Source organism: Diceros bicornis, chromosome 10, assembly GCF_020826845.1.
Source record: "Diceros bicornis minor isolate mBicDic1 chromosome 10, mDicBic1.mat.cur, whole genome shotgun sequence".
Lineage (NCBI taxonomy): Eukaryota > Metazoa > Chordata > Mammalia > Perissodactyla > Rhinocerotidae > Diceros > Diceros bicornis.
Window position 1 is genome coordinate 40,990,317 of NC_080749.1, and position 24,091 is coordinate 41,014,407.

General features: G+C 39.2%; 1 protein-coding gene across 2 annotated transcripts in view; it reads right to left on the bottom strand.

Moving 5' to 3' along the window:
- The window catches only part of CCDC148 (coiled-coil domain containing 148), a 238,622-nt gene that overhangs the window by 23,832 nt on the left and 190,699 nt on the right, over positions 1–24,091 (bottom strand). The gene's annotated exons all lie outside the window — the stretch shown is intronic.

Genomic DNA, 24,091 nt, shown 5'->3' on the forward strand with positions numbered 1-24,091 from the left:
TGGGGCGTGACTTTTCTAGTGCTTCTTTTCTTTGGCTCCCCCAAATGCTGATTTACTCCTGCTGCAGTGGAGTTTCCACTGTCAAGTTTCAACTTGCTTCTCTGGTGACTTCCTGCCAAGCCGCGCCTCTCTGAGCTGTCTCCTTTCTGTCTCAGGATTAAGCCTTCAGGATTGAGCTCGGACTCATTCTTCCTTTTTTGTTTAGAGACAGACACCCGCACAAAGCAGTGCACCCTACGGTCCCGCCAAGTGAACACTGGTGTTTGGATCTCGAGGGAGAGGGCCCATCCCCAGTGCCGGGTTGATGAGCTCTGTTTTTTCCTGTGAGATGCTAAAGCTGATGTTCTAGAAATGCTATTCTTTGAGGCCAAGAGAGAGATGTGTGACTTTCTCCAGAGCTCAAGCAGATGAAGTTGAAAAATGGTATTATTGATTAAATTGATAGGAAACCAACTTTACTGGAAAAGATAAAACAATGAATTTGACAGAGATCCAGATAAATTCACAAATAATACGTAGGTCACTCACCCCAGCTCCCTTTTTAAAGGAGATATATATTTTCTCAATAGTATTATTTGGGTATGGGCAGAAATAAATCTCCACAACCTTTGTATTTCCTTTCCTACGTTAAGCTAAAGATGTCCACACCCATATTCCATAGCACAACTCTTTGGAAGACTTTCAAAGGAAATGGAGAAATTGCTAGAGGAGGGTCATGGGCCAGAGAAGTATATTAAGACAGACTTACAAAAATTCACAATTTGTACAGTTTAACGGTATATCAGAATTATAATTAAATCCCAAACTCGGGGAGCAGCTGGGCAAAGGGCAGACAGGCTGGAAGAGAAGTAGGGCAGAGTTTCCTAAGTGAGTCAGAGATGTAAACAAAATAGATAATTAACTTTTATGAACTTTTATTTTAATAAACATTACAATGGCTAAGTGTTGGCCTATCTAGACACAGCTAACAAAGGACACTGAGAGGTGGGCTTTGTCTCTTTGTTCACATTTTGCACAGAGAGTAAAGCCACAGCAGGAGAGGCTCCTTAGGAAGAAGAGCTCTCCCTCATCACAAGAACTTCATAGTCATTGAGCTCAGAAAATAAATAGAACTGGCTCTCCCATGGGGCCTAACAATGACCCCCAATTTCCAGTAAGCCCACAGGAAAATCCACTTAGTCCACGTTAAGATGACAAAAGGGGCATTAATCTTGCTCCTCAATGGTAGATTATTTACTCTAACCCAAGCTACTGGGCAATCCAATGGTCCAGATAGCAAAAAGAAGGCTATTTTATTTTCTCTAAAAGCCATAAGCTGAATGTTCACACGATTCCAATTTCTTAGAGATATAGCCAACCTTGTCACATATATGAAAGGCAACTCACATTTTTCTCTCCAAGGGACTCTAAATTTTAATCTTTATTGTCCTCTCCCAGATGTCACAACTCCTCTCTGTCAAATTCCCCATTATTTCAAGAGACAAGAATATTCCCTAAGGCCTCCTTTTGAATATACATCTTTCTAAGATCATGTCTCTGGTTTTCCTGAAAATTGTCACATCAGTAAATCCATCTTCTGCCTGGATCCTTGGTTTTGAAAATAATTTTATCACCTTAGCCAGGCACAGCCAACATTTCTCTCTTATATGTTTCTTCAGTTCAAGCAGCAAGTCTCGCTTAGACTGCTCCATTTCTGTGCATAAAGACGTTCATATGCAGAACTTGGCATAATTGAGGACGGAGACAAGCCTTTCTGCAAATAAGCCAACTGTCACACACAGACCACAGGAAGACCCTGTCTGAGCCTGGTCCAACATCAAATCAGTTATATCCGTTACATGGAAGTCCTAGGAAGGTATGGTTTGTGGAGCAATACTCTGACAGATCATAAGGATTAACTTGTACCAAAAGCTCTCAGTATTAAAAAAAAAAAAAAAGGCATCAAAAAGCTTTGCTCTTTTAGAAACATTTAGAGCTTTCAGGCCCACACACATTCAGATAGTACCGATAATCCTCTCTCTGTTTGTGGGATTTGGAAGAGCTACAAAGAACAAAGAGCCACAATATTTTGACAAAGTGATGTATTCTTCTCTTAAGGTGTATTTGATGGAAACTTTTGGACTTTCCCCCTTCAATTAATAAAATGTCATAAATACAAGAACATTTGAGAATACAGTCATCCCTCGGTATCTGCAGAGGATTGGCTCCAGGACCCCCCACGGGTACCAAACTCCTGGGATGCTCAAGTCCCTTAGCTGGCCCTCTGTATCCACAGCTGTTGGCTGAATCTGTGGATGCAGAAGCCGCGGATCCGGAACAGAGGACCAACTATATAAAGACTTTATAGGAATACAATAGATAAATATACATACTTATTCGTCATATATAAAGTACTGGTATTTTAAAAATCACCTATTTGTATAAAACTTTAGTTTTCAAGATACTCTCACATACATTATCAAGACAGTTTCAGTATAAAAATAATTTATTATTCAACTAATATCTAAACAGCATCATTCACTTTCTCCACTTCTGATTATATGAGAAAAGGTGTTAGCAATTAATTTTTTAATTTAATTAGGATTTATATCTCACCTGTTTTCAAACAAGATTTGAAATGATATATAATATTAAACCCAAGGTAAAACAGCAACATTAAAAATCAAGGAACATACAAAACCAAGTAAAAGGAGTAGATGTTTCTAAGCAACTGCAACAAGCTGTCACAGCTGGGCCACAAACTTGCCTCTCACAGGAGTCAGCATTTGCTCACCAGGTGAGAATGCTAAAACTCTGGGCGTGTTTAACAGTAGGTTTCCAGACCTGTCTCACCAGCAGGGCCCCCGGATTAATTATACTGCTGCATTTCTCAGAAAGTGGTTGGTAAAGCAACTGCATTGGAATCTTGAATGGTGCTTATTATTTTTTTGTGTGTGTGAGGAAGACGAGCCCTGAGCTAGCATCCGATGCCAATCTTCCTCTTTTTTTTCTTTTTTTGCTGAGGAAGATTGGCCCTGGGCTAACATCCGTGCCCATCTTCCTCTACTTGATATGGGACGCTGCCACAGCATGGCTTGACAAGCAGTGCGTCGGTATGCGTCCGGGATCCGAACCTGCAAAACCCTGGGCCACCGCAGCAGAGCGCACGCACTTAACCACTTACACCTCTGGGGCGGCCCTAAATGGTGCTTATTTTTAAAATGCAGATTCCTGAGCCTGCCCTAGGATCGCTGGTGGTAGGATTCAGGGATCTATATTTTCACATACCCACCAGGTGATATTTTTGCTCTCTAAAGTTTGGAAACCACTGCTTTGCTGGGATTGGCGCCTGTTGCATGGGGACTATAGAAAACCCAGCATCAAGAAGGTAGAAAATGTTTTAGTGATCAGTCTTGTGGATACTGCTTTATGCCTTCCTATTTCTGCCTGTAATACTTTCAAATGCCTGGTCCACTGCCCATTTGATGTTTACTGTGAATGGCCCCTTATGCTTGGCCTCTTCAGACTGTAATGCCATTTTCCTTCCAACATTGCATCTCCTTCTTGCTCATCAATTTTTTTTTTGATTCCTGACACAGACTCCTGACATTTGTGTATGTTCCATCACCTGCTGGTTACTCCTAAACTCACTCTGATAGTTCTGCACATGCTCCTTGTCTCACTGGGATGAATTTACTTCATTGCTGTTTGTGGGAACATGTGAGACACTCCCTCCCCAGCTCTGGCCATCGATGCTCAGATATGGATCTAGGTAGGAGGAATGATCCGTTCTCTGCTTTTAATGTTATTTCCAGTTCATGGGCTTTATTGAATTATTCTCTATATTTGAGGTGCATATTTTATGCTTTTCCCAACCCCAAATGCTCTTAGACACAGTCTTCTGCCGCTATTATTTTTCTTTTCTTAACATGTTCATTGGCTTATACTATTGTCTTCAGATGTGCCTCCTACATTTGACAGTTTCACATAGAGTCACATCCAACATTCTGACTTTAAAGTTTATGGTCCTAATTTCTACACTTTAATTATCAGTCCTCCAGTCACGCGCTTGGGAATTCATCATCATTTAACACTCATTTACCCCCAAGGTTTTTCTCTTGGTCCCTGCGAATTTTTGTCTTTTCTCTTAAAATTTAGGATAATATTCTGCCTCTCCTTTTTTAAGATTGTAAGACTTGTCAAAAATATTTTCTCCATCCTTGAGAAGTATCCGTTGTCCCTAGCTCAGAGCCTTTCTTCCTGAACATAGGCCACCTGGGAAACCATTTTTAAAAGATCATGTACAACACATCCTGATAATTTTCTATGTTTGACTTGGCTTCCAAAGCCACCAGTGTTAACAGGAAGATCAGGTGGAAACAGCACCTCCACACCCAGCTCCTTCAGTCTTCTATTCGAGACTTCAAAGTTTCTGGGACACTTTCCACTTTTCTTCAAACTGACCATCCAAGTCAGAATGAGTGCAGAGTATCTGGTAGGTACACGAGGTTAGGATCTCACTTCTGAATTTTAGGCTAGTTCACAGGGGAGGCAGCACAGCTGACACGGCACAGCAAGTCTGCACACAGGCAATTTCATAGTAATCCATAGGGAATCACAATTACCTCTTCATGGGACTTAGTCACATGATTTCTTTCCTCTGCTGGGCTGCCTGTGAACCCTAGTCAAGTGCCAGAGCCACCTCATGCCAGCTGGAGAGAACCAGTTGCTAAATTTTTAGGACCTTTGCAAGCTAGTTGTTCAATACAGCCATTAACAAACATTAAATTATATAAACTTAAAATGAAATGGATTCTATTTAAAAACAAAGGTAACAAATACTCAAAACTCATCACGTCCTAATTATTTTACTATTATCTATGCTCTTGAGGTTATTTACATCTATTTTTCCAGTATGGTAGAAATAATATACAATAGCATGCAACAGCACATTTCTTCCCAACTCTGTGTTCAGTGACATCAACTTGGTAGTTTGAAATAAGCCATGGTGGGAGTATTTACACCATAAAAATCAGCAAATGCTACAAATTAGGCCTTACTCCCATCCTCTCCTCCCACCCAAGCCAGTTGCTAAATATTTACCAACACATTATTGCTGTGAACCCACTTAGTATGCAGATGGAAAAACACAAAAGTACACTATAGTTATGTGAAATTTCCTAACTTTACTTAAAACTTTCCCATTCCCTCCAACTTGCTTTCCTTTCAACATGGTCTAACATCTCCCAAGTCAAGGTCTCTGGAAGCATAGCCCATATCAAATAACTGACCTGAATAATGTTCATACTGAGTTGTTACTTTATTTATTGGCTCTCCCCTCTAAGATGTAGTCATAAATCCCTTTACATCAACTTTATATCCAATTTTTCTCTGCTAAAAATCCCTGCTCTTTTACCTACATTGTCTCCTAGACCCTACTTGGCACATGTGTGTTTGCATCTGTGTTTGTGTCTGTTTGTGTTTGTGTGTGCCTATCTGTGCGCACTATATAGTAGCTGTATAGTTACTTCTGATTGGCTAACTTTAACTTAAAATAGCGACAATTTAAGCCCAGCTCTGTATCTACTAAAACACCAGAAAGGGAGATCATTAAATGTCTTAGAATCAATACTTAAATTCTTAAGAGGCAATTCAGGAGGAGGTCAGCAAATACTATTAAAGGATCAGGAAACTGACTCAGGAGAATCTAAAGAAAGCAAGACTCCTTATATGGCAATGATAAGGCTAATGGGAAACTGAAAGTGATCTTGGAGAATGATTGGGAATTTTATACAGAGGAGTCATTGTTCTCTGTTTCCACTCAGGATAAGTCAAGAGGGATTCAACTTACAACCCTTTATAGAGAGAACTTTAGAAGAATTCTGTAAGAGAAAATTATCTTAGGTTTTTTTTCCCTTAAAGTTGTTTTTAATCAGCCATTTTAATCAATGGTCCCATAGAAGCTTAATTTGAAGGTAGAGTGTCTTATTACTAAAACGTAATGCAAAAATGCAGTCAATGGAAGATGAGATGTCTGGATTTTCCACACAAGTAGATATGAACTTCAGCTTTCCAATATTCTCCAAAGTTCTAAGCTCAGTTGAAGATCATATATGCTAAAGCACCCCAAATAGATGGGTATGTATAATTAAGGGATAAGGATATAAATACCTAAGATATGTAACACTGAATCAAACCAAAGAAACATTCTGTCTGAAACTCAGTTTCTGATCATGTCACTGAGGTCTTTTTGTGGGAGGACATGTGAAGGCCTCAAATAAACAACTTCCCTTAATAATCCACTAGGTCCATTTGTGTGCCTAATCCCATTTTGAACCCATTTATGTATTAATATGTGCAACCTCCTAGGGTAATTACTTCTCTAGTTTTCACTACCACTCTAATGGTAGATATAGTTTTTATATCTGGGATTTGTTAAATCTCTCTGCATGCATTAAAATCCTTTTGGAAATGGAAAGGGTATAAACCACTACACGTTTTCATTAACTGTTTAATGCAACTAATTATAATTAATCAATTAATTAAAACAGAATTTACCCTACTCAAATCCTACAAGACTTAAGGCTTCCAAGGACTTCCATAATTTGGCCTCTATTTATTTATTCAGTCTCTTCTCTCACCACAACCTTTCCTCAACCCACTCCAAATTTTATGCTTCAACTATACTAAATTATTTCCAGTTCCTTAAAATTGCCATGGATACTTGGCAGGAAGATATTTCCTATTTCTGGAAGATGTTTTCCTTCCACCAGGAAGACTTCCTGACTGCCCCCTGCAACGCCTGCCTGGTTTAGGTGCTGCTCCAATAGGCTCCCACAGTACTTTGTGGTTGCCCTCACAAGAGTATCTGAATTTCCTATTAGACTGCAGGTCCTTGAAAACAGGGACTGTGTCTTTTTTGTTCATCACTCTATGCCAAGATAGTAGGCATTCAATAATAATTATTAAATTTATAAATTAAGTAGGTGAATGGATTTAAAATAATATCATCACTGTGTTCCCATACTAGAGGCTCAGTCCATTAACTCTGGCCCTCTACAAAGAATGGCCCAACCTCATGACAATTATATTCATCATTTTCTGAATCACACTAGGAATCATGCAGTCCCCCAGATGCAAATTTATGATGATTTTATACACATGCCAGTTCATGCTTTTCCACTCTTTCCTAGCGGTGCCTGGGATTTGATTGGACTTTTTGGCTGATATCTTCAGGAAATACTTGTAGTGGCCTCAAGATCTCTTTTACAGGTTGGAAAGGATCATTTAGAACTATCATCCTGTAAGCATGGTTTGTAGGATATAAAAAGCAGAAATGGTGAACTGAGTTTAAATTTATCTTGTTTGATTTTGTATATTACTGGCAGCACAAACTTTAGCCCCTTATTAAACAGAACTGAAAAGCCACTATAAAGTTCAAGAACATCTCCTCCGCCAAGGAACAAAAGTGGGAGAAACTTTCATCGTGATAAGGGAAATCAAACAAACCTTGATTTGGAAACGGCTTTGTCCTCACAAAGATGACTTCTTAAGGGCGGAGTGAAAACAAGAGTGAAAAAATAGAGGGAGGGACGATCAGACTAGTAAAGATTAGCTGAGTGTAAAGAAGTCTGCTCTAAGGCTGTATAAAGGCTTTATGGGGAGAACAGAAGAGTGTCATGATAGTGAAGTGTGAATTTTTAAAAAATGTCTTCATCTATAAGAGATCTTACTTGACTTTATTAGTTTACTTTAAAGTATATTTTACTTTAAGCTTATGCACCCCTCTGTTCATTGCAGCATTATTCACAATAGCCAAGACGTGGAAGTAACCTAAGTGCCCATCAGGGGAAGAGCGGATAAAGAAGATGTGGTATTTATACACAATGGAATACTACTTAGCCATAAGAAACGATGAAATCCAGCCATTTGTGACAAATGGATGGGCATTGAGGGTATTATGCAAAGTGAAATAAGTCAGAGGGAGAAGGTCCAATATGATCTCACTCATTAAGTCATAGATAATAACAACAAACAAACACATAGAGACAGAGATTGGATTGGTGGTTACCAGAGGGGAAGTGGGGAGGGAGGAGGAGAAAGGGATAATTCAGCACATTGTGCGGTGATGGATTGTAATTCCTATTTAGGTGGTGAACATGAGAACATAATGTAATCCATCCAGAAACAGACGTATAATGATGTACACCTGAAATTTATACAATGTTAAACCAATGTTACCAAAATAAACAAACAAACAAAAATAAATAAAGTATATGTTACTTTAAGCTTTGAAAATAACTTTCTTGGGGCCGGCCTGGTGGCGCAAGCGGTTAAGTGCGTGCCCTCTGCTGCGGCGGCCGGGGGTTTGCCGGTGCAGATCCCGGGCGCACACGGACAGACCGCTTGTCAAGCCATGCTGCGGCAGCGTCTCATATAAAGTGGAGGAAGATGGGCACGGATGTTATCCCAGGGCCAGTCTTCCTCAGTAAAAAAAAAAAAAGAGAGAGAGGAGGATTGGCAGATGTTAGCTCATGGCTGATCTTCCTCACACAAAAAAAAGAAAGAAAATAACTTTCTTGTAAATAGTTTCAATAAAGAGATATGTTGCTATTAATTTAAAACCAGTTTTCAGCTTATAAGTTATTTTAAATTATTTTTCGATAACAGATCTTAACTGCTTCTAGATGACATTTTCTGAGATAAATTGAGATTTTTAACTCCAAGTCCTGTCTCATAGGGAAATTGCAGGTAAATAAGGAAGATCATTTTATTACAATTATTAGTAAAAATATAGTAATCTGCTTAGATTGTTATAGGAACAAGCAAACTTTTCTTTTCCTTTGGGAATATAAGGGTCAGATGTTACAAACCTCCCGCTTGTGACTGATGATAATTAGAGACTGGTGATTAAAGCACAGCCATTTTTTTCTCTGCCTCTCTCTGTCTTCATAAACTTGCTTTCTTAATGATTTTAATCAAAAGTTCAGAGAAAAATAGGATTGATTTTATGGCATGAGGCTTTGAAAAGCAGCTCAAGGAGGTTGAGAGACTCTCAAACTAGTCATACTGGTAGTGATTGCAAATCTTTCTGATGGAGGGGAGAGGATAATTGAAAGATTCCACACGTTGGCCCAAAAAATCATCTGCAGAAGACAGGGGTGGGGAGACAGGGTTTAGTGGCACCATGTATAAAATGATGGTCATTATCCAGGTTCACACATTGAAACTGGTTTTTATGTCTCACTAGTTTATTTTAGTCTGAACACTCCTGTCACTTTTTTTTTCATGACATTGACTTTTTTGAAGCATTTACAAAAGCTCTCTTGAAGAATGTCCCTCATTTTCGATTTATCTGATTATATTCTCTTGGTATCTATCTTCTTTTGTTCCTCATTCCCCTGAATTTCCTGTAAACAGTAAGTTATGTCTCAAAAGGAGATTGACAAATGAGCAGGCCAAAACCAATCTACCACTTATTTTTGTAAATAAAGTTTTATTGGAACTCAGCCACACCCATTTGTTTACATATTGCCTGTGGCTGCTTTCTTGCTATAAGGGCAGGGTTGAACAGTTGTGACAGAGACCCTATGGCTCACACAGCCTAAAATAATTACAATCTGTCACTTTCCAAAAAATGTTTGCCAATTCCTAAACCAGAATATTGTTTAGATTGAGGTAAAATATTTTTGGCACAAGGGTAATGTATTTTATATTGCATCATCTCATGAAACACAATGTGAGGCTGCCCCACTATTAGTGATGCTAAATTAGTATACTTGGTTAATGTGGTGACAGCCAGATCTCCCCATTGTAAAGGTCCACTTTTTTTTTTCTCTTTTGGTTAGTAAGTCATTCATGGAGTGATGCTTTGGCTCTGTGTAAATATCCTATTTCTCAAAAATCTTCCATCTAAATGTTTTACTATCTATTGATGATCTTAGTCTGAAATAATTATTGCATTAGAAATTGAAAAATGTCATTTTCTAAATCTATCACTTCTTCAACATTTATGAGCTGACACAATAAAACAGCCTAAGCTCACCTTATAGTTACCCTGCTCCACACCTGGAATCAGCCTTTTTTTTTCAGTTAGCTCTGGTTCCTCTAGGTGAAAGTGATATTTAGAAATCAATATCTAAATTGATTTAGATACTAGATTGTATGATTTAGTACTTAGAGTGCATGGCCCACAGGCCAAAAATATTTATTATCTGGCCCTTTACAGAAAAAGTTTACTGACCCCAGGTCTAGTGGGATGGCAAAGGGGAAGGGCACTACATTTTCAAACAGTACTAGGTACATTTGTTGCTACTGAAGTGTCATTGTTTCCAGGTCTTTTCAGTGACCCTTTCCAGAGGGAGAAAAATTTATTTTAAAAAGAAAAAAATCACAAGTTCTTATGGATATTTTCATTTTATATTATAGTTTTTAAAATTTTTCATTTAATATTGGTGTCTTCTCCTGTACACTGAGTCCTAGTCCTCTCAACATTAAAATGTTCCTTTATATGTTTTATCCTACCACAGATGTAAAATATTTCAAGTTCGCAATACCAATATCACCACTAATATTAAACCTCCTGAGTGAAGGTTAGGGTTTCTTTCCAGTACTTTTTCCTTTAGAATACATGCAAATGAGGATGTACTGAGTACTATTTTCAAAAGTTACTTGAAATAATTTTTTTCTTCATGTGGTTATATTATCTTAGTTAGGGAGGCTATAAGAACATTCTTATGGGCCGGCCCCATGGCTTGGCGGTTAAGTGCGCGCACTCCGCTACTGGCAGCCCGGGTTCGGATTCTGGCCGCGCACCCATGCACCGTTTCTCTGGCCATGCTGAGGCCACGTCCCACATACAGCAACTAGAAGGATGTGCAACGATGACATACAACTATCTACTGGGGCTTTGGGGAAAAAAAGGAGGAGGATTGGCAACAGATGTTAGCTCAGAGCCGGTCTTCCTCGGCAAAAAAAAGAGGAGGATTAGCATGGATGTTAGCTCAGTGCTGATCTTCCTCACAAAAAAAAAAAAAAGAACATTCTTATGACAATTAGGGAAATTTGAATATGAACTGGATGCTACATGATATTATGGAATTATTGTTCATTTTCTTAGGTATCATAATGGTATTGTAGTTAAGTAGGTAATTGTCTTTATTCTTAGCTAATTCATGGCAAAGTATTTAGTGGTGAGGTATCAATGTCTGCAACTTTCTTTCAAACAGTATGACAAAACACAGTGAGTGTGTGCGTGTGTGTGTGTGTAGAGAGAGAGAGACACAGAGCAAGAGTACAAATGATAAAGCAAATAGGGCAAAATACTAAAAATTAGTAAATCTAGTAGAAATTCTTTGTACTATTCTTGCAACTCTTCTTTAAACTCAAAATTTTTATCAAAGTTAAAAGTTAAGGAAAATGGTGGAGAAAAAAGAGAAAGTTGATCATTAATTCAATATGGATTTTAAAAAGTGATCCATATACACACACACACAAATACTTTGCCACCCTGGGCAAAATTAATAAACATGTGTATCTTGGGGAAGGAGCTTTTAACTCTGCTGTGCTTTGGCAGGAGGATCAGATTACACCTCCAGCTCTCTGAGCTTCACTGTGAAAGGGAACAGACAAAAAGGAATGCAATCAGAGGAGAGAATGGTGTGTTAGGGTGAATAGAATGTCAAGTTTTCCTTCATTCCAGTTCAGTTTATCTAGAGGCTAGTTAAGGACAGAACCCAAGGATATAAGAATATTTTGCTTATTAAACAACAGCATTAATGCCCCTCCCTTCTACCATCCCACTAGAACTGGGTCAGCAAACTTTTTCTGTAAAGAGCCAGATAATAAATATTTCGGGCCTGTGAGCCATACAGTCGCTGTATGTGTCACACTGAATGTGTCAATGTGGCACACAAAAGCAGCCACAGACAAATGAAAGAACACACTATGTTACAAGTAACCTTTGCTTATGGACATAGAAATTTTAATTTCATATAGTTTTCACATAACATGATTTCTTCTTTTTTTTCCAACCATTTAAAAATGTAAAAAACATTCTTAGCTTGCAGGCGATGCAAAAAATAGAGGGCTAGATATGGACCAATCCAGAGAAAAAAAGGGAAAAACTTACAATTGTACCTTTGTGTTGGCTGCTTGTTAGCTGCCTCACTTGGCCTTAATGAAGGGAAGGGGCTCCTTTGGATGGTGTGACAGGTCAACGCAGCTCTGTGCTCTGAAGCCATTGAGCAGACAGGAAGAGTCTTCTCCCAGACCTCCAGGAGCTGCTCTAAATAGGAAGGCTCTTTCCAGGTTTATAATCAGTATAATTGGGAGGAGTCATAATGTGGGTAATAATAACTAGAACCTTGGTCTATCAGCCCAGGATCCACCTGGAACTAGAGAGAAGTGTCTCATTCACTCTCTTCTGCAAGAGAAGCCACCCCACTGGCTTTGTACTCTGGGGTCTTTGCCTTGACAGATGGATCTCAAATTAATACCTCTGTGCAATCAAATTAATTTGCTTCTATATATGACCTTGCCTTACTTAAATAAATGTATATTAGATACTGATACAAATAGCTTCCTAATAACCTTATTTACAATAATTTATATCCTTTGATAATACTTCCATAGTGACCCTGAACCATGGTATGTGGTGAATCATGATGGTGGGCTCCTTTGGTCAGTGAGGGTTTTCTCCTAAGCCCTCCTCCACTATAAATGACAAATGAGTTGAAAAACATACTCCCTCCAAAAAGAGCTTGTAAAAGAAAGGGCTTATATTGGTGGAGATGGATATGGGGGAAGCAAAATACATAACTATCCTCAATATTTAAATAGTTGTCAAGGGAAAAGAAGGTTCAGACTTGTTCCACATGGTCTCAAGCAATAGGAGGAGGATTAATGTGTGGAATCTAGTGGGACAGATCTGGGCTTACTACCAAAAAATAAAGAAATAAAAAGAGGAAAAGAAAAAAATCCAATAGCTGTCCAAAGATGAAATGGACTGCCCTGGAAGATGGCAAGTTTAGCACCAAGAGATACATGCATGCCTACGATGTATGACCAGTTAGTGGAGAGGTAGTAGAAGAGATTTAAAAATTAAAATCATTGAACTAGATTACTTTTAAGATTTATGACCTTTAACGCTTAGGCTTGACAATGGCATTCTTTTGAATGTTTTGAAATGTTGCTTTGAATACTTGAGATAGCATTCTTTTCTTTGTTAAGAAAAAAAAGGCAAACATAAATAACCGAAAGAGGGAGGCAATTCCTTATTCCTCTAGTTTAAACACAACAAAGATAAGTGTAGTTCATTCACCTACAACAGCCCTACCATTTGTCTAGTAGTAGTTTAACTCTAGTTATATTTATTCCTCCACTTAATGAATATTTATTCCTCCACATAATGAATATTTATTGAGATTGAGTTACCTACAATATGCCAAATATGAGGGCATGGTGGTGAAGACAGACACAGATTCCACTCTCATAGAATTAACGACTTGCTGGAAAAGATGAAAAAATTAACAAGTAATTACAATGAAAAAGATGGGTGTTGAGATTGTGCAGATATAGGGCACTGTGATAGTCTTTAAACACAATCACAAATTCTTTTATACTCCTCTTATTGAGAGTTTGGGTTCCTAAGTGCCCTAAATTCCCAGGATAGGCTTATAACTACTTTGACCAACAGATGAAAAAGAAGTAACACTATGTAATTTCCAAGGCTAGGTTATGAAAGGTCATGAGGCTTCTGTCTTGCTCAGTGGAAGACAAGCTCCTGGATCCCTGAGGCACCATGTAGGAAGTCCAGCTACTCTGAGCCCACCATGCTTTGACGAAGTCAAGCTTCATGGAGAGACCATGCAGAGCTCCACTTGGCAGTTCTCAGCTACTCGTAGCTTTCTAGTCATCCCAGTCCAAATAAAAGAAGTCACCAGATTATTCCAGCCCTAGTCATTCAAGTCACTCCCAGCCATTCAGATCTTCCCAGCTGAGACTCCGGACATCATAGAGCAGAGATAAGACATCCTCTCTGAGCCCTGTTCAAATTCCTCACCCAGTGAATTCAAAAGCACAACAATAATATCACTGTTGTTTTATGCCAATAAGTTATGGGGTGGTTTATAGTGTAGCAATAGTTCATTGCGCAACAGGCTCCATGAGAACATATATCAAGAAGACCCAATCTTGTCTAGGGAACAGAGAAGGCCTCTCTGAGGAAGTCATATTTGAGCAGAGACATGAAAAAGGAGTAGGGGTTAGCCACAAGAGCCTTCTCAGTAGAAGAAACAGTCTGTCTGAAGAGCCAGTGGAGGTGAGAAAAATCTTGGGGTTCTTCGGGAACTGACAGGGTGTAGTAGTCTGGAGAGGAGTGGGATGGGCAGGAGTCAGGTGGGAGATAAAAGATGAAGCAGAATCTGATCATGTCTCATCTCATAAGTAACATTAAGGCACCTAAACTTTATCAGAAGGTAGAGATAAACAACTAAAGTGTTTTCAGTATCAGAATAACATGATTAGACGTGTTTGCATTGCAGGCAAGGCTGAAGTAGCGAGAAGTTGTATCCTTAATTCAGGCAATTCATAGGATTTACTAAGCTCTTGGTTCTGGGAGAGGAGTGAGAGAGGGAGGAGTCACCTGGGCTTCTGATTGGGCAGTGGGATGAGGGTGGTGTCATTTACCAAAAAGGAAACACTGGAGGATGAACAGATGAAGGGGGTGATGAATAGCTCCATCTGGGGCATGGAGAATTTGAAGTGCCAGAGAGACATCCATGTGGCAAAGCCAGGAGACAGCTGGCTAAACATTAGGTAAGGAGGAGAGTATGGAGAGAAACTAATATTATGAAGTGTGTATTTTAATCCAGGTACTTTATAGATGTTATTTCCCTTAATTCTGGTAACAACCATGTGGTAGTGTTCAGAGAGGTAACTTGCCTATGGCCACAGAGACAGGAAGTGGTAGCATAGGGATTTCGATATAGATCCTCCTACTCCATATTCAAAGTGAAAGACACATGGTACTCTTTTCCACTTAAAAAAAAATCACGGGGCCAGTCCAGTGGCATAGTGGTTAAGTTCACACTCTCCGCTTCGGTGGCCTGGAGTTCGTAGGTTCACATCTCAGGTGTGGACATACACACTGTTCATCAAGCCATGCTGTGGCAGCATCCCACATACAAAACAGAGGAATATTTGCACAGATGTTAGCTCAGGGACCATCTTCCTCAAGCAAAAAGAGGAAGATTAGCAACAGATGTTGGCTCAGGGCCAATGTTCCTCACCAAAAGGAAAAAAAAAGAAAAACAATGCCGGGTGATACTTGTTGGATTTTGAATGCAGTAAAAGCAGCATTTGGGAATACTTCTCCAGTCAGTTTAGTGGGTGACCTGAAAAGTTAACAGTTCTGAACAGGGGCCAGAGCAAGAGAAAGCTGTCCAGCTGGTCCAAGCCACAGTACAGACGGCAATGCCACTTAATCCTTTGAGACAGCAGATTCACTGGTGCACTGGGGCATTCTGGATCACCAGAATGGTCTATAGAGCCTGTCAAAAACATTTATAGATTTTTGTATAGTAGAGACCCTCAGGGTTTAGCAGCACACCCATGTCTTCTTTGCAAATTATTATTTTTCTTTTAAGAACTAGCCCTTGGCGTGCTATTGGACCCTGGTAATTATTATGAAAACTATCATTTGTCAAGCAGATATAATGTTATAGGCATTGTAGTAAGTGCTTCCATGTTTTAACTTATTTATTCTACACAACAACCATATGAGGTAGGTATTATTTTTTTATCTCAGTTTATAGATGAGGTTTGGTATCAACTGGACTTTTGACTTTAAGACACCAGGTGACAAGGAGACTCTAGCTACTCATATGAGTTGGGTGTTATCTCAGCCACCTGGCCATAAAGCTGGAGGTGGCTAGCAGCACTGACTAGTGAAATGAAAGTGCATTGGGCTTGAGCGTGATCAGAAGACAGGTAATATGGATGAACAGGGGGCTCACACCTGTTCTACACTGACATCCCTCCCTCAACCCACACCTATGGCCCACGGGGCATTCTCAGTGACTGGCTGACTGAAGAAGAAAAACATGAGCCAGTTTTATACCTGGGTCTACACATATACCGGCCCTGGGCAGAAGCAGACTGCTATGGGGCACAGCCCTGCTCTGAGGTGTCCCCGAAAGGTGGTAAAGAAGGAAAATTTTCCATGTGGGTATAATTTTAAGAGGAATATCTCAATGTTCACTTGATCTGAGGTAAAGGATCAGCGACTGCCACATATTAGGTACACAATAAATATTTTTTGAGTAAATGAATAGATGGTGGATTAATAACATTTTGTGGGCAGTAGTTACAGGTTTGGCCAGCTGGTACGGACATTGAAGGGATATAATTGGAGGATTCGTGACAGGAACATTCAGAGAGGTAATGTGAATGAACCTGATGGAAGTGGTCCAGATGGTAGGAATAATTTATGGAGGTGATTTTAAAGAATTAGGTGGAAGAGATAATCTGCTATGTGTATGTCAGTCTTCTTCCCTAGCAGCATGGTACTTGCTCAATGGGCTCATGATAAAATGCTCTCGGTGGTGGGAACAGAAGCTATACATTGCTCAACTACGTGGATTTGCCCTTATCAAAGCTGATCTGGCTACTGCCACTCTGAGCCCTTGACAGAGTATAATATACTGGGAGAATTAGCCAGTGTTAGTGGTTACAACATTATATCACACCTGTTCTATCATGGGAAAGGCAGGAAAATAATTTGGATTTTCTTTCCCCATACATTGTGTTTGCACCACCTGTTGCACTTCTAGTATACCACAGGACATTGCTTCTTCCTAAGAAACTCCCTTTACTGTGTAAAACGTAAGGCAATGGCCTGAGGCCTATATGCTGCTGTGTTTATAAAACAGCGGAATGGCCTATGGAAGACAGATACATCATGACCTGAGACATAACATGTTGTGAGGTTGGGTGCTGTTTTACAGGAGGTGGTTTTGCTCTGAAGTAGTGACCTATACATGGTGCTGTTTCTCAACACATCCAGAATATGTATATAGGTGGACCAATAAGCACAAGTGGGAACGGTGCTTTTCACTGTAAACCCTAAAGACCCACTTGAAAAATTTCTGTTTCCCATCCCTGAGACTCTAGGCTCTGCTGGCTTTAACTTCGAATACTTCTACCAGGAGGACAATAATGGTAACATTGAATTAGGAGCTGATGCAAGTATTTGCCTTTTGGGGTTTATTACACCACTAAGTAAACAGGTAGAAAAGGAGGTTACAGTATAAGAACAGTTGACCTATCAAAGGGAAATAGGACTGCTGTTATTTAATAGAAGCAGGGAGAAATAGATGGAATCCAAGAAACTCCTAGGATACCTTCTGTTATCGCATGGCCAGTGGTAAAAGTCACCCTATACAAGCCAGTACAAGTCAACCCATTGGGTAAAGAACCTCACCCAGCCAAGATGCTGGCTGAAAGCAAAGGGCATATGTAATGCATAGCAGAGAAGGGAAATTATAAATGTGAATTGTGATCTTGACCATTTACTGAAGGAAGATGTTCATCCTTGATCTCCCATACAGATACACACACACACACACACACACGTATATACATATAATATGTATAAATATGTATATGTATGTGTAAACATATATATATTTAAATTAATTTTCTGTCTGCTTCCTTCACCTCCCTTTTCCTTACAATTTTACATGAGGTATGTTTATTGATAGTAAATTTTAAAATTTAGTCCACAGGTCATGGAATATTGAGAGGGATCACAACAGAACTAGAGGAAGATAGGGCAAAAAGATACCACCTAGAAATCTTGAATTTAGAGCCAGATGCTATAATAAATGAGACTTCAAGTTGATTCCCTTTATGAATGAGGTAAGCATGTTTTGGGTTGTAAAAGGTAAAATCATAGTGTTAGGTGGAAGGAAATTTTTTGGTAGTTTAAGTATAGAAAGAAGGGTATATGTTGATTTTGCTAACTAAAGTTATGAATTGTAAGAGACATTCTTTTTCTTTTTCTTTTTCTCAGCTCTGAGCCCCCTTCCTCTTTTGAAGAAATCCCCACTGTAAGCTGATGCCTGATACTTGCTTTCTCAGCCTCCTTTGCAGCTAGACCATGAGATTTGATTGAGTTCAGCCCACTGGATACTTCACTTGGAAGCCAGTGACGGAAAGAAGCAAGGCCTGTAGACACCCTATTAAGGCCATGGGCAGTTGCAGCATGGCAGGAATATGAACAAAGGTAGCATGGCCAACAGTGACGTCCAGAGTCCAGAGACAGCAGAGGAGGAGGTGCAAGCTGTGGCATCTAATGGTCAGTGGTAGGAATCACTGAGATGATTCTGTGGAGGGAGATGGGTTACAGTCCTGACTCTTTCTGATCTTCCCAGACTCTGGTATTTCCAACCATTTTCTAAGCTTGGTACTGCAGATGATTCTATAAGCTACCCAAATACCTTTCAATAAAATACTTTTACTGCAAAATTCAACAAGAAATGATTTCTGTTGTTTGCAAACTAGAGCCCTAGTTAATACAGGGAGGCTAGACTAGATGCTTTCCAAGATTCCTCACAGCTGTAAAATTACATGACTCTATAAAAGTCATATTAAAATATATAAGGTAAGAAAATAACCCAGATTGTAAACATGCTCCTTTCACCTTTCACTAACTAAATAATTCTTATTTAATATCATCTGATAGCTCTGTGTGTGTGTGTGTGTGTGTGTGTGTGTGTGTGTGTGTATCTATATGGACAGAGACACATACATACATACATACACGGTGTGACTGGCAGAGTGAGTTTAAAAACTTTGAGTGATTAATTGCATGGCAGGCACCCACACTAACTTCATTTCCAGAACGTGACTGATGGAACCATGTACATTTCTGTTGAGAAATTTTGGTGGAAGGGGTGTTCCTCCTCACAAAGTCACGTGTATTAAAGTCTATGCAGTCACTTCTAACTCACTTGCACTGTTGGGGAAATGCATGCTTACAAAAATATATGTTTGGAATAAAAAATGGCTGCAAATGAAAAATATATATATATATATGTTTTCTGCAGGAGTCATTCCACACAAAGGATAAACATCAGTGCTCGAAGCTATATTGTATCCACCACAGTGGTGGCATTTTGCAAAAGTTGCCATTACATTTCTCCCAATCTATGGCTTTATACATCTTTCATTTAACCAGAGCTGCTAAATTTCTGCCTACCTAGCCCTGCAGCTTTATAAAATCTTTCTAAAGTTTATGCCTAAAAGGTCAGTATTTCACTACCTGAAAGTGTTTAGTAAAACTCCCTAGCTAAGGGATTAGCGATAAAGACATCAATAATACACAGAGTGGTCGCCTCCACTCCACTCACAAACACTGTGTGGGGCCTTGGAGGACACAGCATCACTTTGCTGCGAAAGAACAGCAAATCATTTACCTCTACATATTGGTGTAAGTGTTGAATAAGATAAAGGTAATTCAATTTCAAAACAACCTAATGCCCAAAGAGAAACTTTCAAATATCTGTAGCACTAATTATGGACCAAGAGAAAAGTCTGTGTTCCTGGGGAAGAGAATATGAGATAACTGATTCTTGAAAAGACCATAGCACCGAGCTGTTGTATTTGGAATTATAGCATCTGTGGTCACTTCACTGACACATACATAGGAAAGAAAAATAATGATGGGCACTAAAAGAATGCAATAATGATCATTTTGCATTTTAAAAAAAGTATTATGAAGGGTTTCTGAATAGTGCCTGCCCTCTACCACATACCTGCTGATATTTCATTTTATGTCCTAAACAAGTAACTGCAACAGACAGATCAACTTGGCATATAGTAGAAATCCAGTAGCTTTTTTAATGAGCAAAGATGTCTAAAATCAAAAGTCAAAGTTGTAAACAAAAAAGTCAAAGCAGCCCAAACTGCTAAATAAAAGACACTCTCCAATTGCCTGTGGTTTGGAAAGGACCACTGATCTGAAGCTAGACTTGCATACTTCAGGAGATAAATTGTCATCCAAGACCTCTAGAATGACCCTCAGCTGAGCCATCTCCACCCAGCTGGTGCTCCGTCTGCCCACTGGCACAAGCTTGCTTGTTCATTTTCACATTAAAATGACTGTACATTGCTTTGTCCATAAATTTTTTCACCTCCCTCTGTCAATCATGCTTGCTCAGCTATGATCCACTCAAGGACTATTGCAATTACGTCCAAATAATCTGTGTATCCATGCCCCAATATACAAAAACACACACACGCACACACATGCCATAGATAGTTATGCTATACTGATGAGCAGGTTCTGAGCGCTGTTACTATTTTAGAAAAAATTACCTCTATGCGCTGGAAGATGGCATGTGGGCTATCAGTGGGGTCTCTTTTAGTCTTTTAAATTAATGCTAATTTGTGAAATATTTCTAATATCATTTAAAAGATAAAACAGTCTTACTAAGAACTATATTTGTTGAATGCCTCACAGTGATCCTTGGTTGACATCATTTGGCACATCCACTTGGAATGAGGAATTGGTTGACAGGGATTTAATGAACAAGAGCATTCCCACTAATTTGGGGAAATCTCCTGCTGAGAAGCAAAAACATAACAAATGTCTGTAAAGTTTCTGTTGAAGTCACTTTACTAAACATACTCTTTAAAAATCTCAAAGATTAGACTGTGAACCCACTTTAAATGCGCTTAATGCCTTCCAATACAACATACTGAATTTTGCATATTGTTAAGAAAGACATGGACAATAGAAACATCTGGTTTTACTTCTTAGAAAATGCAGTAACTGTCAATTCCCTGCTATTGGCAAGCACCCCAAAACACTCACTAGATTAACAAAGCCAGTTCAGCTGGCTCTAGTTTCTTCCTTCCCAAACGGTCATTGCCATCTTAAACTTCAAATGTTTATTGTTTTACAGCATAGGAAAACTCTCTTCTTTTGGAAACAATAACTAAAAACTAGTGTTTGTTATTATAGAAAGCAATGCTTCCTCCATTAAATGCGCATATGCACGCGTGCACACAATACACACCATACACACAATACACATGCACATACACACACACATACACACCTGCTTGGAGAGAAACATGCAAGATTTTTGCTTGCAGAGGATTTCTAGAATTGATAAATTCCTCCATAAATATAAAGTTTCACCTATATGACTTCCCGAAACTATTTCAGTGAGGGTATAACATTGAGAAATTAGGCACACTTTACACAAAGCAGTAGTTTCTCAAGAATCCAGTAGATGATTTGGGGGCCCATACTTCAGAAAGTATGGAAAGAACTCTAGTACATTAGTTCTCAAACTTCACTGCACTTCAGAATACCCTGAGGGTTTTCAAAAACTGTTGGGGCTGAAATCCCATCGCCAGGGATTCTGATTTAATTGGTCTGGGGCCTGGCCTGGGCATCAGGACTTTCGAATACTCCCCAGGTGATTCTACTGTAGCAAAGAGTGGAACCACTGCTCTAGTATTACATGAGCACTGACAGTGAAGTTCCTACAACCCATACCTTCCATATGTTGGTTGTGTCTAGCTTCATTCGTTTTCTGGTTATGGAATGATATTCAGAGAAACTGCTTAGCCAAGTAAACCTGCTTTTAGAAATCTTTAAACTACCTTCTAGAGTACACAGTTTAAAAAAATTTAAAATACATTAAAATTATTACAAAGGAAGTAAATGGAAAAAGCAGGCTATTTATTAAATTACAGGGAACAGCAATGAATATAAGTAAGTGGAATGCCACAATTATATCCATCCTTGTAAAAACAATAATGGGCAAATGCAGAGGAAGGAGAGGATATGTCAGCTGCAAGAGAGCTGAACTTCAGAAAAGTTAGAGATTGAACATTTAACAGGAATTTATAAGATGTCACAATGACAAGGGGAGAGAGGCCCTGTGTCTAGAAGGGTGATTTAATCTCTGCTTGTTTACTCTGCAACTTTCAATGGTAATGGGAAGCAATGATGCTAAGGAAAGATTAAAAAATGAGATATGACCATTACATGTCCTTGCTTTCTACTCCTGCCTGTGTATATCTAACATAAAGAATACTCAGGAAAGAAAGTTTTTGGAGACAATACAAATATGTTTAAAATTATGTGAAAACAAAAGGAACATAAACGTCATAGAACCATCGCAGCTTACAGAGCTACACCCTGCAGTGACCAGGGCTGTGGCACTGACCCCAGTAGGAAGGCCATGGGGAACAGCACATTCAGAGCCCTGCTTGAAAGAAAGAACAAACCATGGTATGCAAAAGAAGAGAGAGCCTAGCTTCCAGTGGTGGGTGGGAAAAGAAGGCTTTGGGGAAAGCCAGTGGGTCAAATAACAATGAGGTGGGATGGCTAGAAAAGGACCTGGAGTGTAGAATTAGACAAAATAGATAATACAAGGTATAAACATTGTGGTAAAAAATAAAAGAGAAGTGTATGCTTATGTCTATTTTGAAGACCGCTATTTCTGTCACCTGCAAAGGGTATGTCTGTTTAATACTCTTGTATTTAGATTAGTATATTCGCTTCTATACATTTCACATTACTTTCCACTTTGCCCACCAATTTGAAACCCACAGCTAAATCACCAAAGAAAATGGAAAAGTATGCCTTATTTATTACTTTTAAAACTGCTATGGGTTTTTTCTTACCATCAGAAATGTATGCTCATAGTGGAAATTTTGGAAAATACAGAAATATAAAGAAGAAAATAAAAACTATCCCTCTTTTCATCACCTGGAGACAAAAACTGTTATCATAGAGGTCTGTTTCTTTCTAGATTTTTTCTTTATATAGATATTACAGAAACAATGGTTTGAAAATATTAACTTCATCTATTTTCTTTCTCCTGGGAATCATGTTTCCCTTTGGCCATTCCACTAGTATGGAAAAGAGAAGTAGGTGAAGTTTTCGGATACCAGCTCCATCACTTTCTGATGGTCGGGGGCTTAGTAGAAATACTGAGATAGCTATGGGAGAATCCAAGAACATGGGGCTAGTTCCCTACTCTCCTGGTATAAAATGCCTCCCAGGGAAGCCCTGCAATTAGCATGGCATCCTGTGCAGCATGACATAGGAACAGAGGGAGGTGTTTAGAGATCGCATGAGAAAATATTTGTTTCTCACGGCTTGTACAAGATCTCATTGGAAGCACAAGCCACGTGGTGGGAAAACTAGCAGTGGCAGGACCTGGAGGAGGGGACCTTGGGACCAGAGGCAATGGCAGGGTGTGTGGTCAGCAGCAGCATACATTGGCCTGCACCCTAAGGCTAAGTGGGTCCAGTTATGTTACTAGCAGGTTGCATAAGGACCAAGTCCCATTTCCAGAGACAAGAGATACCAAGGACATCCTGGCAAGGTAGTGAAGACATTGAAAGATGCAAGATGATGAAAAAGTCAAGGGTCAAAATTTGTATATAAAATATGATATCGACTCTATAAGGGAGTCAGAATCTGAAGGTAGACCAGCCACTCAACCCTCCATCGCCAGGAGGTTGCTAAGCCTTACTGTACACTTCCACGGGCCAATACAGTATCCATTAACCACATGAGGTTATTCTGCACTTGAAGTGTGACTAGTCCAAATTGAAATGTGCTGAAAGGGTAAAATATACAGCAGATTTCAAAGACATCTATGAAAAACAGAGTGTAAAATATTTCGTTAATAATTTTTATATTGATAGCATATTGAAATGATAATGTTTTTGGATATATTGGGTTAAATAAATTGATTATTAAAGTCAATTCCACATGCCACTTTTTACATCTCTAAATGTGGCTACTAGAAAATGTAAAATTGCATACGCGATTTACATAATATTTCTATTAGATAGCACTGCCCTGTACCCTGGGGAGGGGGAGGGATGAGGTGAAATTGTGGAGGGTAATTAGGACCCTGAGGGGCATCAGAACCTGCAGGTTGAACAGCCATCCCACCCTTCCATTGGAGGAGATTGTCTGATCTCTGGCAGAGAGATTGGAGTTTGTACTTTACCCCCCCAAAGAGGTAGAGATCAGCTGAAATGAGACCATTTTGAAATGAAAGAGCTTAAGACC